Source organism: Enhydra lutris, unplaced genomic scaffold, assembly GCF_002288905.1.
Source record: "Enhydra lutris kenyoni isolate GAN:26980312 unplaced genomic scaffold, ASM228890v2 scaffoldscaffold6, whole genome shotgun sequence".
NCBI lineage: Eukaryota > Metazoa > Chordata > Mammalia > Carnivora > Mustelidae > Enhydra > Enhydra lutris.
The window spans coordinates 13,821,168-13,838,756 of NW_019154090.1; the positions used below are offsets into that span (position 1 = coordinate 13,821,168).

General features: G+C 49.3%; 1 protein-coding gene across 1 annotated transcript in view; it reads left to right on the plus strand.

Moving 5' to 3' along the window:
- The window catches only part of LOC111141612 (solute carrier family 13 member 3), a 60,279-nt gene that overhangs the window by 1,126 nt on the left and 41,564 nt on the right, over positions 1 to 17,589 (plus strand). The window lies entirely within an intron of this gene.

Here is a 17,589-nt window from a genome sequence, read left to right on the forward strand (position 1 = left end):
ATAGAGAGAGATCACAAGTAGACGGAGAGGCAGGCAGAGAGAGAGAGGGAAGCAGGCACCCTGCTGAGCAGAGAGCCCAATGCGGGACTCGATCCCAGGACCCTGAGATCATGACCTGAGCCGAAGGCAGCGGCTTAATCCACTGAGCCACCCAGGTGCCCCGATAGATCTGTTTTATAGATGGAAAGGTCAAGGCTGAAAAGGGAAGCCACTTGCCCAGCACCTCAAGGTCATTGAATGAGTAGTGGGGCTGGCATTTGACCCCTGGTCTGCCTTATCGAAGGCCCACACTCCTTCATGGTTCAGTGGAGGCAAAGGCGGAAGGAAGTGATGGGGTCGGGTATTGTCAGAGGCGTTAGGAAAAGCTGCTTAGAAGAGAGATAATGTCATCCTGACCCGAGTAGGAGTTTGGAAATCTCGGGGAGCTCGCTGAAGACAGGAACTAATGTGGGTGGTCAAGCATGATAGATGGGAGCTGGGGTTTGGCTGTCTGGGTTCAAATCCTGGCTTTTTAATATGCTGTGTCATGTTAGGCCAGTTACTTTAACCTCTCTGTGCCTCTGTTTTCTCATCTATAAACAGATGTGCTAATAACCGATGATATTGGTAAGGGTCTTGATAGATGTTGCCTAACTTCATGGACAGATCTCCTACTATGTTCTAGGCTCTGGGAAATGCTTTAAATCAGTGATTCTCAAGCATTTTGCTCCCCAGGAGACAATTGGCAAAGTCTGGACACATTACTGGTTGTCACAGGGCGATGGAGTTGGTGGGTGGAGGCCAAGGGTACTGCAAAGCACCCTACCGTGCAAGGGGACAGTCCCCCGCGACAAAGACCTCAGGCCCCAAACGGTGGCTGTGTGGAGCTCCAGAAGCCTGCCTTGAACGTGTTCGATGTTTTGATCCCCCAACCAGCCTGGGAGGCAGGCACCGTCAAATCCCATTTTCTGCCGGGGAAACGGTCCGTAAGAGGAAGTGTTTGCCTGTGGCACAGGGCCTGGCTGGAGGGGCCCTCACGGGCTGGAGGGGATTCGGAAGTGGAGGGCCTGTCAGTCAAGACAGAATACCCTGGTCTTCCAGCCCGGCTCAGAGGGCGGCTCCTGGCTGCCCTGGGTGGAGCTGACCCTTTGTCCCCTCGGCCCTGGGGCTCGCAGCAGGCGACACCTTTCCCTTGGTTGGGAGAAACAAGAGAAGCCCTTGTTTGCTGCCACCCACAGCCCCGATTGTCCCCATGTCCCCATAAGTTCACAGGCTGCCTGCACCTTTCTCTCCTGACGAGCTGCTCTCCCTGGGTGGGCAGGGGAGAGTGAAGGAACATTCCTCCTGCCCCTCCCTCTCTGCGACCCCTTTTCTGTGAAGGGCTGGAACTTGGCAAAACTCAGTGGTGCCCGAGCGGGGTATTTGCCAGCAGAACCCAAACCTAGACTTGAAGGCAGTTTGCTGGGAAATGAGGCTGAGGGGCGCTGGTGTCTGGGACGAGAACATGGGGTGTCTAGGCCCAGGGAGCCTGGCAGAGGCCTGGTGCGGCACCCGGCTCACAGGGCATCTCCCACCTCTTGTTGGGGGCTGGAGACTGAGACCATTCTGAGAGCGCCTTCTCACCGCTGCTAAACCTACCTGTGTCCTCAGCCTGGGAGGCCTGGCTCCATTTCCTGCTCCCGGCCTTTTGCCTCCAGACTTTGGCTTTCTGCTTCTGCAAAAGTGGTCTGTCCAGAATCCCTAACTGTTGCGCCCCTCCCCGAATCATTTTCTGAAGTAGGAGGGAGCATCGTGAGAGGGGGAACGCAGACACCAGACTTCCTGGACTCATCTTGCTCTCCCCCTCTTCCTGGCTGTGTGATCTTGGGCAAGTGACTTAGCCTCCCTGTGCCTCAGCTCCTCCTCTGTAAAATGAGGACACTGATAGGACCTTCCTCATAAGGGTGTTGTGAAGATTGGCTCCCACCTATATTTTGAGCTGTGCCTGGAACATAAGAGGTGCTAGGGAAACGGTTGCTATTAATGTTACTTTATTATAAGTAGTAGTAATATTTGCATTACAAATGAGCCTGTGGATCCAGGCATCTGGAAATGCTTTATGGAGGATGAGGCCTGCTCCTGGGTCCTCTTGGTCTCCTTCCTACTCAGTATGTGGGTTTTCGGGTCTTCTGAGCCTCTGTTTCCTCCCTTATAGAACGGAATAAGCTCTTCTCCTAGGGGCTGCTGAGAAGATTAAATGAGATAATGCTTATCAGAGAAAGACCCCTTATTCTTGGCCCGAAACCTGGAACCCCAGAGGCCTAAGAAGGGAGGGATGTGAGCAGCAGACGGTCAGAAGGGGCTTGGAAACCTCCCACGTCAGCCTCAGCAGCAGGGGCCAGCTTCCCCCAACATGTGTCCCAGGGGCTCCCAGGATGTCCAGAGCAGAGCCAGCTGGATCAGAGTGCGGGTGGGGTGATGGGAAACAGTAGAGAATTGAACATGGTAGGGGCAGGGAAGACTCCCAGTGCCTGAGGGAGGTTAGGCAGAGTAGTGGGTGCACAGGATATGGCCTCAGCTGACCTAGGATAGATGCCAGCCTGGCCAAGAACTTGCTCCGTGATTGGGAGCAGAGCATGTACCTGACTCAGTTTCCTCAGTCTGATGGGTCTGCCTATCTCAGGGGGCCGTGGTGAGGAGCCAGGGAAGCCAAGGGCTTTGTAAACAGTAAAGTGCCCTACAGATCACGAAGTACAAGTAGGGACCCTGACCATCTTGTTCGTTCACCAACGTATCTTCTGACACCTGGCACATAGTAGGTGCTTCATAAATGTGTCCAGAATGAATGTGGAATAAAAACGGCTATTTCCTGTGTGCCAGGTGCTGTCCACAAGTGATTAACACATTCAGTCCAAAACTATTAACTGAGCACCTACTCAACGCCAGGTACTATTCCAAAGGTACATGGCAGTGAACCAAGTAGTCACAAGTCTTTATACTTATGGAACTAATAATATTCTAGAGAGGGAGACATTGGGAAAAAAACCCAACAGATAAACAAGTAAGGTCTATGGTATGAGAGGTGAGAGATCTATGGCAGATGATGATGAGAATGATGAGAATGAAAGGGAAGGCGAGTGGGGAGCTGGTAATGGAGGTAGTGCAACTGTAGCATCAGGTTTCATTGAGGAGGGAACACTTGAACAAATACCTAAAGGAGAAGATAGTTGATCAAAGCCAAGCACATATAAAGGAAGAGCAAGGGAAGAGCAGGTGCAAAGGTACTGAGGTAGGCGAGTGGCAAGTGTTCATCAAATGATCTTCCCAGGGCCTTAAGACAACCCTTCCCAGGAGACAGACTCCTGGCCCCCTAATCATGGAGAAACTAAGTTCAAGGGCCTAGCTGGGATTTAGAGTCACACCCTCCCCCAGTGCCTTTAAGGCCTGATTTTACTTTCAGCCAGAGAAAGGGCTCCTGTTGGTAGAGGCCCCCAAAGACATGGGAGGGGCTCTGAGGAGCAGGAGGAAGTAGAGAAGCCCTGAGGGGGGCTTTAGGTGTACCCCTGCCCCATGTTGGGAACTGAAGTGCCCTCTGGACAGATGGGGAGACTGAGGCCTGGGGAAGAAAAGGACCTGTCCTGGGTTACACAGTGGGTGGCTCTCTTTTCAGAACAACGTGTTCTGTCCTCCTTGGGCTGAGTCAGTCCGCTGGGGCCTCATGGGTCCAGTGGGGCTCGCACCCACCCCACCTGCCTGTCCTGGCTCATGAATGATTATTGAGGCTTGGACAGCCGTGATGTGTGAGCTGCCCCAGGAACACTTTTAATGAATGGCTCTGAGAACTTGAACTTGTTAGAACATCTGCTGATGAGTCCAGGGGTCTAACCAATCCAGTCCAGAGGAATGGGTGGAGGATGAGGTGGCCTCAGAGGTCTCCTGAGAAGAGCGCCCCCCTCCACTTTTTCCTCTTTTACCCCTTGAGTCGTGAGCCCAGATGGACACAGGTGGCTCTTAACTGCTTCCTCAGGTATTTTCAGGTACGGGATAAGGTAGGGAGGAGCCCTGGTAGGAAATCAGAGACCGGACTTCTGGGCTGCCTCCACTGTTTCCCTCTGGGTCACCCTGGGCTAGTTTCCAGTTTAACTTTCTATGTCTCAGTCTCCTCCTCCAGAGAATGGGCACCCGCACCTCAGCTCTGCTGACCCTCAAGACTGAGCAGACCCATAGGGGATGTGAGAGGGCTTGTAAAGTACTGTTCTGTGGAGTGTCCTTTCATTTTCTTTAATAGAACCTTCCAGAGCATGTGTGTGGAACTAAAGTCACAATCTGTGTAGGGAGCTCAGCCCAGCACCCGCCCAGGTGAGCACTCAGTACGGGCTGGCTGTTACGGTCACGGTTATCCTCATCGCTGAGCCTGGCCCAGGACCCTGGGCTCAGACCACACAGTGGGAATCACACTTTATCCCTGGCTAGAAGCGTACACATGGACGAAAGAGCCACAGTCCCTCTCTGTGTCTGCTTTCTCCTTTCTCGATGGGGACATGTGCTAAGCAGGTGCATTACCGCATGTCCGAGGTGTGCCTGGTAAGCTGGCCGGGCGAGGCCCTCAGGAAAGGGTCACTTTATCCTTCCCATCCACCGCTCACACCAAGGCAACGTGACCTGGGACAAGTCCGTCGAGCTCTCTGAGCCCCGGCAGATGGGGGACAGCTGCTGTGCGGCCTCCTGGAGCTATGGGTAGGGTTGAACCAGGGAATCCATGGGAAGCCACCTCGCCTGTCGCAGGGCTCAGTGCATGCAGCCCCGTTGAGTAGCTGTGGTGTCGCTCTGAGGCAATAAGGGAGAATTGATGGAGAGAGTGGGGGCGGGAGGGGACAGTGGGGACATGCCCCGAGCCTACAGGCTTTCACGGAAGGGCCATGGCCACGTTCCCTTCGATCTCCCTCCCAGTTCTCGCAGGCTGGTGTAACATGCCTCCTGGTTTTCTGGGGACCCAGCAGCTCAGAGGGATGCCTGTCAGTCCAGAGCTCACAGCTTGTTGAAGGGTAGCCCAGGATTTTCGGCTAGGACCGTGGCCTTCCCGGTAGCTCTGTGCCCCTGAGCGTTGGCTGGCTCTATCGGACCCCTCCCCACTTTCTTTTTAAAGATTTGGTTTATTTGACAGAGATCACAAGAAGGCAGAGAGGCAGGCAGAGAGAGAGAGAGAGAGGGGGAAGCAGGCTCCCGGCTGCGCAGAGAGCCCAATGCAGAGCTCGATCCCAGGACCCTGGGATCATACCTGAGCCAAAGGCAGAGGCTTTAACCCACTGAGCCACCCAGGCACCCCTGGATGCCCCCTTTTTAAGTGGAGGCCTCATGCCCAGGTGCCTGTGGGCGTCTCAGGTTCTCTCCCCTCTTGCTAGGCCAGGCCCTTTCCTGGGCCCTGTCGTGTGTGTGCACCACACTCCCTTCCCTTTGGGGTCCATATCCGTGTGCCCCCTAGAATCACTGCCTTCATCCTTACATGGCAGACCTGAAGTACCTCACAATCCTCAGGATGAAGTGTCCCATTTCAAAGGCCAAGAAAGTAAAAAGAAAAGCAAAGAGGGCATGAAAGCGTCTCGAAGCACAGAGCTTGTAGGTAGTGGGTAACGCTTTGTAAATCGCTGACTCCGCTGGGCATCGCTCCCGGCACTCTGGCTGCATGAATGTACTTAATCCTTGTAGCAGTAACTCAGGGGTTGAAATTCTTGTCATCAGCATCAGCCCCATTTTCCAGATGAGACCGAGGTGTGGAGTTAAGTCACTTCCTCCAGGAAGCAGTGGAGGCAGGATTTGAACCCAGGCCCTCTGGCTCAGGATGCCAGCAGCATAACTCAGAGGGTCTTCTGGTTTTGGGGGTCAGGCCCAGATTTCAGCCCCCGTGTCCTAGCTCCCTGGCCACTGCTTGTTCTGCTGATCCCAACCGCTTCTGCCTCCCGGGGACTGGCCATCTTCCACGTGTTGTCCCACCCTGGTGACAGTGACATCATTCCTCTCCTGTTATGGGTGAGAAAAGCGGGGCTCTGAGAGGGGAGGCGGCCTGCTTGAGGTCTTTCCCACTAGGAGCGAGCGCCTGAGCCACGAAGCTTCCAGCGCTCGGTGGCTCCGGGGTTTCTATTCAAGGCGTAGGCGCTGGACTGGAGGTCCTGAGAGAATACAGAGAGGTTTAAGGCACGGCTTCTGCCTGGCTAGTGTTCAGGGCTTCCCACACTCAGCCCTGCACACCCCTGGGGAGGGGGCCTTTCATGGGCAGCTGGAGGACACCGCCGTGGGCAGCTGGCCCCAGGCCTGCTCCCTGAAGGGCTGGCCAACCCGCTCTCTGCCTGGCATGGAGCCACCACCAGTGCCCGCTGAGAGCCTGGCCATGCCGCAGTGTCCCGACGAAAATGTCTGCTGTGATTCAGTGGGGAGATGGGGTATAGGGGGGATGGTGGCAGGGGAGGGGAGGATACAGTTTCTGCACAGCTCCTGCCCCTGGCCTCAGAGGACATTTGCTGAGTGAAGGGGGCAAGCAAGGGGGCAGTGGAAAAAAGTGGCCTTGTGTCTGTCTGGAAATCATTCCCCAGCTCAAAAATTAACCTCCTGACATGGCCTTTTCTTCTTTCTCCCCCCTCATCTCTGTGCATTTTGTCTGCAGACTTTACTCCCTGTAGTAACAGACTAGCTAACCTGAGAAGCTGGAATTTCCTCGGTGGGAGGGATTATAAGCCTTCCTATAAGAAATGCCTAGGTTGGATTGGCATGAGTAGGTCAGGGTCAGGGACTGTGGTGGCCAACCCCAACACCCCCGGTCCGCATTCTTGCTCCCACCCAGGGCCAGGACTAGCAGGAGCCTGGAAAGGCAGCCAGGGAGCAGAGTTGAAGCTGGGCTCACTGTCAGCGAGGGGTACTTGTCTCACCCCAGTCCAGCCCTGCTCCCATCTCCTCTGCCTGGTAAAGCTCCAGGCACAACAGTCTTTCAATGAAACAAGGTAAGACAAGTCCTTACCTCTTACTTGCTGTGTGACCCCAGGCAAGCCACTTTCCTTCTCTGGACAACCGTTGTATGAGGGGTTAGCATAGACCAGGGTTTCTATCGATGTTAATGCTACTAGGAACAAATAATCCTTTGTTGTGGGGCCATCCTGTGCACTGTGAGTGGTTTAGCAGCGTCCTGGCCTCTACCCACTAGACACCAGTAGTAGCCTCCCCATCATGATAACCCCAGAGTCCCCAGACAAATGTCCTCCAGGGGACAAAATCATCCCCTGTGGAGAACCACTGGATTAAATGATCTCGGGTTCATTCTAGCTTTCGTATTTTAAGATTTTTTTTTTTTTAAGAATTAAGAACAGTCTTTTTGAAGTCTAACTTCCAGAAATTGAATTTGCATAAAACATAATGACAGCTCATAATTAATGGCGTATTCTCACATAACTCTCACTGGGGACACTGGTTATCGCACACGAAAAACATCACTCTGCGAGGCAAGTGCTGTTATGACGTGCCTCCTGCAGATGAGGAAACCGAGGCCAAGGCCAGCTGAATACTGGGATCACACAGCCTGAGTGTGGAAGGATTGCATTTCTAATTCAGGGCTGCCTTGTTCCAGCACCCACGCTACTGCTCCTGTGCGTGCAAAGACAGGCAAACAAAAGGCAAGATAGTCCTTTCTGATACAAAATCCCTTGGTGGAAGGCACTCGTGGTTTAAGTTGATGAGATCCAGACTTTTCTTTTCCATTCACCTTTCTGAAGCAGTCTGAAAACAGCGACAGAGAGCAGCAACAGGAGAGGCACGCGCCATCCTGAGGAAAGATGCCAGACCACAACGCCTCCCCAGGGGTGTGCAGATGGCACGGATGCTGGTGTTGGGGTTTGGACCACATGGCATGAGACCAGGAGTGACACAAGCCTCTGCCATTCCTGGGCTGGGCACAGACTCTCCCAAAGGATTTTTCTACTCTCTGAGCCCTTTGAAATGCTGGCCAAGCCCGAGGCGTGCGAGTCCCCGAGACACATGTGACAATACTGAGTTCAGATGAGCTGGATGAGGATGCTCGAAGCTCCTTGGCCCAAAGCAGGTGTTTAGGTGGCAGGCAGAAGGGCAAGGAGGGATAGTGACCCACTGTATGGTTGGAATGGTTCTCGGTCTCTCAGCCAAAGAGATGCGAAGTTCATAGAGAAACCAAAGCATCGTGGTGTTCTTGTGTCTTCACACTTAGTCTCCATACTGAGCCCACTGGTTAGAGTGGAGACATAGTTCAGGGCAGTGCTGGTGAGACAGGGCTCTGGGAAAATCAGCAGTGCTGATGCTTAGACCCCTCTGCTGTCTCAACTTCCCCTCCCGTCCTTCTCCCTGCACTGGCCTTTCACAAAGAACTCGCCTGAGAAGGATGTCCCCTGTTCTGTGATGAGGAGCCCGCATGGGACCTGTGAAAAGGCAATATGAGAAATAAGAAGTCAGAGAACATCAACTACAAAGTAGACAAAGAAGATCTGTGTTATCAACTAGGAGAAACTATTGGACAGACATTTCTCTGTGAAATATGAAAAAAATTCAAGAAATGATGGCCTTCCTAAAATAAGTCTCAAGATGTGAAATAAAAGGGCCAAAGAAGAGACTGTGGAAAGCAGAAGGACATGAAAAAACAAAAACAAACAAACAAAAAAACAGTGTTCTGGAAGCAGGTGGAAGAAACAAAGCTGCTCTATTAGAGAAGCCACATTAGAAGCAGCAAGATGGAGAAAGATCAAAAATATAATCAGAAAAAAAACCATAAAATATAAAATAAAAACATAATCAGGGATGTGCTCTAGGACATGCCGTACAGGCTGACGGAGATAGAGCAAAATGAGATGGGAAAGAAAGTAAGAAAGGATGAGGGGGAAATGATCAGCATGGATGGCAAAGGAGATCCAATTTCTGTGTAATTGGTGTTGCTCAAGATGAAATGAAGGAACAGAACAAATAGAACAGAAAACAGTACAGCTCTTCTTCCACTTCTGACAGGGTCACATCCCGACAAACCCAGGGTGAGTTGGAAATTTCATGAGTCACCAGTGCATTTACGGCACCTAACCTACCGAACATCACAGCTCAGCCTCACCAGCCTTAAACAGTGCTCGGGACGCTCACATTAGCCGGCAGTGGGGCAGAGTCCTCTAGCGCAGTGTTGCGGTGGAAAGCAGAATGGTTGCACGGGGCACGATGGTTGCGTGTGCACCTGTGGTTGAGGGGCTGATCACAAGTTGTGCCTGAGGCTGCTGCCCAGTATCGAGAGAGGGCATGAGAGGGCATCACACCGAGTATCTCTGGCCTGGGAAAAGATCAAAATTCAAAATTCGAAGCACGGTTTCTGCCGTGTTGCTTTTGCGCCATTCTCATGGAGAAAAATCATTAAGTCAAACCATTGAAAGTTGGGGACTATCTCCATTTGAATCTTTAATAGCAGAAGACTTCTTTGAAACTAAAGCAGAACATATGCAGATTTTCTGTCTCCCAGAAAAAAACTTAGAGACCCGTCAACACTGAGATATATATATATTCCATGGTGGCGTTAATAGACTGGAGGGTTAAACAAAAAATCTTACAGATATGGGGGCAAAAACTTCAGGTGAGCTATGAGGAGGAAGAAAGCAGGCTGGCCTCAAATGTCTGCTCTATGACCATGAACTATCTAGTAATCCTTAGAGAAGGAAAGTGCAACCCTGGAGTTGTACAGATAGATTGCTTGTATATTCAGAGAATGTCTTCGTTAAGGAAAAAATATTGTATTTGTGGTTGAAATTTGGAAAGTAGGGCATAATAATGAAGAAATAGATGTGTATTCATAATCTCACTCCCGTAACAGCCTGCCTGTCAAGTGCATGTTCAAAGTGCTCTTGAGCACACTCGTTCTAATGGGGTAGATAAATCTAATGGTGAGGTAACATCCCAGGGTCACTGTGTTCTTTTCCTTTTTTTTTTTTTTTAAGAGATTTTAGTTATTTATTTGACAGAGAGACACAGTGGGAGAGGGAGCACAAGCATGGGGAGTGGGAGAAGGAGAAGCAGGCTTCCCGCTGAGCAGGGAGCCCAATGCAGGGCTCGATCCCAGGACCCTGGGATCATGACCTGAGCGGAAGGCAGAGGCTTAACAACTGAGCCACCCGGGCGCCCCTCATTCTCTTCTTCTCAGTTTGCAAGTGAACAGATCTCACGCTCAGAGGGTTCACTCAGTGGCCTGCCTTCGGATTCCGAAACAGAGCCACCACACCCCGACTTCTGGGCCCTTAAGCCAAATGAGCAGCTCCGTCCACCAGAACATTCTGTGATGATGAAGTGTTGTATCTGCTCTATCCAGAGAGGGTAGACACTAGTCTCAAGGAGCTACTGAGCACTTGAAATGTGGCTTTCTTGACCGAGAACCTGGAATTCCAAATTTCATTCCATTTTAATGAATTTGCACGTATATGGCTGTGTGTGACCGGGAGCTCTGTATGCGGACAGCCCAGTCCTGGAGATTCCCTTGGCACTTTTTTCCTTTCCATTTCGGCATTGCTCAACCCCCTCCATATCAAGTTCGTCCCAAATCTGGCCTCTGTGTCAACCTTGAAAGGACCAGCAAGAGCTTCCGACACCTGTCTCCTTGGGCAGCAGCTTCCTTTAGGCTTATCCACTCCTGGAGGTTTCAGCCGAATGGTACCAGCTTCCAGTGGCAGAGGTGAGGGCCTGGGCAGCTGCGAGAAATTTCACCGGAAGCCGTGATTCCATCTACCCTGGGTTCCCCCAGCAAGATCCCATCTCCTGAAGCGGAGTCTCGAGACAGAACCAAGTGGCAAAGAGGCAAATTGCTGACTCTGAGATGACCTAGAAAATGAGTCTCGGCAGGACCAGACACTTGCCTCCACCTCTAAACTCCTGAAGTTAAAATTCAAAGGAACAGGGCCCTGGGATCATGTGACTCCATGCTTCTACCCTAATCTGCCCTTGAGGGATCAAGGGAAGTCTCCATTTGCTGACAGGCAGACCGACCCTCCTCCATGGGGCCAGGTGGCTGGTCTGAGTTCACCCGGGAGGCAGAGGTGAGGCGGATGTGCTGGGGGCTGGGGTCAAATCGTGGGTTCCCCCCTGGCCCACCATTTAAATGGTAACCAGGCCTGAGTGCAGGGAGATCAGCTCTCATGCTCTGTGTCGTCCTCAAGACATCACTGCCCCTCTGCAGACCTCAGTTTCTATACCTGTAAAATAAGAACTTAAAAATGGAGCAGAGATTTAAATAGAGCATCCCATAATCCCTAGTAATCTGTGAACAACCTGAATTAGATTCAGAATTGTGTTTGTGTGAGCACTTTTCTGGACTTTTACACTGATTAAAACCATTTAGACTAAAGATCATAACCCAGTGATCATGGGTTTGGTAGTGTTTGACGATGTGGGTTTTTTGCCGACATTTTCTTCTTAATGAGCAAATCTTTCAAAACTGTGAGATGTTCCAATAAAAGCACAGTGTCAAGATGCTTTTTGAAAAATCAGAAATCAGGCATTGTGGGGCTCATGTTCTCATGGCAACAACTAGAAGCTGAGCAGGAGTTGCTGTTCTTAGAGGGACCAATACCCTCCCCTTTTTTGCCACAGTCCCCACTCCTCCCTATTGCATTCCTGACTTGGAGGCCCAGTCCCAACTGTGATTTATTATCAAGCCTGGGCATTTCCCTGCTACTAAAATAATGGCACTGCCCAAAGTGCCAATCAGATGGGAGAAAGTGATGTGATCTTTTTCTTCAGCCAACCCGCTTCACTCATTAAATGGTCCCCTGTACTTGAGTTTGTGCTGCCTGATTTACATCATGTATTTATTCATTCAACAAATATCCACTGAGGCCCTGGAGACAGAGGTGAACAAATAAAGACAAGGGTCATGTTTGTATGGAGCTTATGGTCTGGTGGGGGGAGGGAAATAATAAAGCAACAAACAAGAAATACTTGAGCTATTGAGAACTGCTTGACAAAAACAAGGCCAGACAATGGAAATCAGACCACAATTGATCACATGGTCAGATCACATGGTCAGGTCACTCCCCAAAGAGGCGACCTTTGAGATGAGGGCCAAACAGCAAGCAGGAGCCAGCTGGATCGAGATCAGGGTCAAGGGGGCAGGCAGAGGGGACAGCAGGTGCAAAGGCCTGGAGGTGGGAACTGGCTCAGCCTGCTTGATCTCTGAGAGCCCACCACTTAGTGTGCATGGGCCCCAGTTCCTTGCCTCCAAGCCTCCCAAGAGACTTTGGCTCTCTGGGGGTCAGTTCTGTTCTCAAGGCCTGGCAGAGGTGGGGGGTGAGGGGCAGTAATACTTATTAATTCCCCACCAGATGTCTGGCATCCAGCTGGCAGTTCTGGATCCATTTGCCCACAGGAAGCCCAGCCAGGGCAGGGAAGCTATTTGGGGTCACCTTGGCCCGGCTCCCATCCCTAACTAACCCAGCAAGGTAATGAAACACACTCTTGACCCACTTACTGGCAAAGCCCCCCTGCCAGCCAAGGATCAACTTCCCAATTCCTTCCATTTGCCCTGGGTCACCTCCCCAGCTGACATGGGCCATACGTGGAGTTTTTCCTCCTCAAAGGACTGATGTTGACATCTTGGCAAGAACACCAAGGGAGGGAAGAGAGAGAGAGTGGGAGTGAATAGAGGGAAGAGAGAGTGAAACAGAGAGAGAACAGAAGAGGGAAGGAGAGGAAGAGGGAGAGCAAGAAAACAGGCCTGGGACTCAGAGCCTTTGAAAGGCAACCCCTTACAGCCAGAATTTATCAGTAACATCCTTCCCCCACCCCCATTATATAATGTGTCATATAAGGCACAAAAGGACTTACAGGTGTCACCCCCAAAGCAGAGGCATTTGGATGTTCACAGCAGCTTTAGTCATAATTGCTCCAAACTGGAAACAATCCAAATGTCCATCAGCAGGAGGAGGCACAGACAAACGGTGGTACAGTCACAGGAGGGAATACTACTCAGCACAAACAAAGAATGAACTGTAGATATACACAACCACGTGCATGAATCTCGCAGGCGTTGTCCCGAACAAAAAAGTACAAAAGTACATCCTGTATGATTCCATTTAAGTCCAAGGACAGGCAAAATCGATCTCTAGTGATGGAAATCACAGCAATGTTTTAGAAGGGGCCTGAGATTTGACCTGGAAGGGGCAAAAAGGGAACTCTCTGGGGTGACATTCGCTTTCTTGATTGGGATGTGACATGGGTGTGTACATTTGTCAAACCTCAAACTGTGTACTTATCAATGGATGCAATTGATTGTATGTAAATTATAGCTCATAAAGCTAGTTTTTGAAAGGTCATGTTTATTTTTCTCTCCTGCTGTTGCTCTAACATGTATTTAATGGGGGACATCCTTCCCCTATAACTTAGATGAAGTAGTGATAGTGATAGTACCTGTCACTGGATGAGTTAATACACGAGAAACTGGTGGTTTTGGTTGTCCTTGTGCCTGTATTTCTTTTGCATAGGGATGCGAGGCAGGAGAGACAAGGAAACTGGTTTTCCAGATGACTTTGCATGTCCCAGCAATGCTCAACCATTATTATTCCTTTTGATGCCTTCTTCAGGATAAGCCAGTCACAGGGTTACCCTGACCTCATGAATGAATTGGGAAGTATTCCCTCTTTCTCCATTCCCTGGAAGAGTTTGTGTAGAATATGTATTATTTATTCCTTAAATGTTTGGTAGAATTACCATTGAAGTTAGCAGGCCTTAGAGGTTCTTTTTTTTGCAGGATGGCTTTTGATGATTGATTCTATTTCTTTTTTTTTTTTTAAGATTTTATTTATTTATTTGAGAGAGAGACAGTGAGAGAGAGCATGAAAGGGGAGAAGGTCAGAGGGAGAAGCAGACTGCTCATGGAGCTGGGAGCCCGATGTGGGACTTGATCCCAGGACTCCAGGATGATGACCTGAGCTGAAGGCAGTTGCTTAACCAACTGAGCCACCCAGGCGCCCTGATTCTGTTTCTTTAATAGACACTGAAATATTCAGCTTTTCTTTCTTTTTCTGATAGTTGAATAAGTTATGTTTTCCGAGGAGTTTTTCTGTTTCCTCTAAGTCATCAAATTTATTGGTATCAAGTTGTTCGTACAACCCCTTTACTGTCCTTTTGAAACTGTAAGATTAGATCAGTTTATGAGGGTGGGACCCCATGATGGGAGTATAGCCTTTGGAGAAAACGAGCTTTCCCCATGTATACACTGAGTAAGGACCAGGTGAGGAGGACATAGTGAGAAGACGGTATTTGTAAGCTGGGAGGAGAGCTGTCACCAGAACCCAAATCTGTTGGCACCTTGATCTTCAATTTCCCAGATTCTGGGATTATGGGAAGTAAATGTCTGTTGTTTCAACCACTAAGCCCATGGTTTTCAGTGATAGCAGCCTAAGCTAAGACAGACTTCTATCTTCTAAACCAGGATAACTTGGTCTGGTAGGTAGTATATAGAAAACAAGATAGATGTGGCATATCTTCCTGAACCAGAAGCAAGATTTGGCAGAAAATAATTGTATATTTTTAAAAGAAAGTTGCATTATGGAACATGATACACAAGCACGGGTTGAAGAATGTCAGGTTTACAACAGAATGTGACCCAGATTCTTTGGGGGGTGGGGGAATGGTTTGCATGGATGTTCTGTCTGGATGCTTGCAACAGGGTACTGGAGTGTGTATCCTAGCTCTCGAGATCTGATTGTCAAGTTTTCATAAATTTTGCTAGCCAGTTGTAAACAGAGATATTTAAAATGAAATTATACAAACATGTGATTCAATATATTAAAACAAAGGTAATAGATACTCAAAGCTCACCAGTTGCTTATTATTTTATGATTATCTAGAATCTTGAGATTATCTGTATCCGCTCTATTTACATCAGTATGTATGGAGGAAATGCTGTGCAGGAGTGTGTACTGCCCATCTCGTGCCAACTCTGTGTTCATGATGCCAATTGATAGCTTGAAATCAACCACGTGGAAGTATTTACACCTAGAAGTTGGCAAACACCGCAAATCAGGGCTTAGCTTATTGTTTGGTTGCTTGTCTAGATTTTTTTTTTTTTTTGAGATAAAGGGTTGAGGAAGGGGCAGAGGGAGAAAGACAATCTTAAGCAGCCTCCATGTCCAGTGCAATCCCAATGTGGGGCTCCATCTTGCAACCCTGAGATCATGATCTGAGTCAAAATCAAGAGTTGGACACTTAACCGACTGAGCCATCCAGGAGCCCCTTTCTTGTTTAAATTTAAGAAAGTGATAAAAAATGTTAACAGTGCAGATTAAACATGAAATGTGTTGTGTCTACAGCAGTTACATTGTGAATAGCCCCCCCAAAATGAGGGCGTATTTTTCCAGTATTTGAAAACTATCATTTGATTCAGTAAAGAAGGCGCTCACATCATTGGTGAACAAGTGAATTTCTGACTTACTTTCCTTGTTTCCCTCTTGTCTTAATCATTACTGTAAATAAAAATATAAACCAACATTCATAGTAAAACTAAATTCATTTGTCAATGGACATGAGTGATTTCTTAGCTAAACAAAATAGTAATCAAGAATTTCTACACACAGGGGCACTTGGGTGGCTCAGTCAGTTAAGAGGTTAAGCTTATCTTTGCCTTTGACGCAGGTCACGATCCCCGGGGGTCCTGGGATCAAGTTCCACATCGAGCTCCCTGCTCAGCAGGGAGCCTGCTTCTCCCTCTACCCCTCCCCCTGCTTGTGCTCTCCCTCTAACAAATAAATAAAATCTTAAAAAAAAAAAGAATTTCTACACATACACACACACAGAGCTTTCCAGTTGTTAAACATTCACCAACATACTCTGCTTGCGGGAGACTTGGTAGGCAGATTCTGCGAGGGTCACTTGAGTTTGGGAAGAACTAGCCGCAGAGGACTGTTCTGTTATTGGCATGGTCAGATTCCCTGGCTAAAGGGCAGTGGCTACGTCTCACTCATTTTCCTGGTTTCAACTCCCAGCCAGGTTGTTGAGAAAACAGGATGTGTTTTTGAGCTACGCAGATCGGTGTGGGTATATCCCACAGTCGCCCCGGCTCAGTAAATGGCAACCTCATTCTTCCCCCTCCTGAGGCCAATACTTGGAATCCCTCCTGGTTGCTCTCTCTGCCTTACACATCCCAACAGATCCTTGGCAAAGCTGTCAGGCTTTCCCTTGGAAATAGACCCCGAATTAGACCACCTCTCACTACCTCCACCACTCCCTCGGACCCTAGTCACTGGTAATCTCTGCTTAGATTGTTGCCAAAGTCATCGTCCGCGGGATCCTGCCCTTACCCCTCTGTTAATGGATTAACTCTTCCTGGTGTCTGCGTGTAGCTGATGCTTGACTGTGTAGCTGAGGTTGTGTTGTATTAGGACGGTTCTTGTTAGGATGGAATTCAGTTCAATGTCCTGTGCACACTGAGTAAAGTCAACCAAACCTACTAAAGTCAAATTCAAGGAACAGTATGTGTCTCCTGGAACATGCAAGGTCATGGCCTTGAGAGAACATAAGAAAACAAGGTCAGGACAGTAAGTATTTTATTCTAACAGTGACCATATGAATAATAATAAGACGTTATTGATGATGGATGCAATGAAACACTGATGAATCAGAAATGAAGGCATCATCATCGCTGCACTCTTGTTTCTAGAACATTTCCATTACCCCAAAACGTTCCCTTGAACTCCTTTGCAGCTCCTCTTCCCCAACACACACACCTCCTGCTCGAGTCCTGGCAACCACTGAGCTGTTCTGGATCTTTACATTGCATTGTCAATGTATCATAGGTTCTGGTATTCCGCTGGTGACAGCTGGGGGTGGGGGTTCGATGAAGAGTGATGGCTCTGGAGGCAGATTGACTTGCTCTGCACAGTCATTGTCTTGCTAGTGACCTCCTTGCATCTCAGCTGACTACTCCATAAAATGGGGACACTCACTCCTCTGGGATTTTGTGAGGAGTACACAGTTCCCGGTATTTATTAGCCCCATACATACCGCTTTTAATCATTCCTGTCTACACAGTGTGCGCTCTGTGTTGAGCATTGTGTTAAATGCTGCGTGTGGATGTGGCAGCCGCTGCTGGTGGTATCCCCATGTCTCCATTGGCACTCACCATCCTACGCCTGCCGGTAGCCTCCTGCTGAACCTCAGATGCTCAGCACCAGGATGTTGGCTCACTGTACTCAGGGCAGGCCAGAAGTTCGGGGCCGGGGGGTTAATGCTCCCAGGAACAGCCTTCAACCAGTAATGGCCAAGAGTTGGCAGGTAAAAAGCCAGCTTCCTTGTTTCCCAGGAGATCAATTCTAGAGTCCCCCATCAGGATTGAGCCCCAACTGCCCACAAGGATAATCTCATGAATACACTGTCTGTATTGGCTTCCTTCTGTTTTGCTTCTCAGTTGCCCTTCCAGAACTTTCTGCAATCCTCTATCAAGTAAACTATTTTCCGCCTCATGCTCATCGCAGGGTCTACTTGTAAACCAAGGGCACATTTCATGTAGTCCTCAAACAGTCCCATAAAATGGACAGTGTAGCTTCGCCATTGCAGAGTCGAGCAAAATGCGGGTCAGACAGGTGAATGTCATCTCCTCAAGGTCAA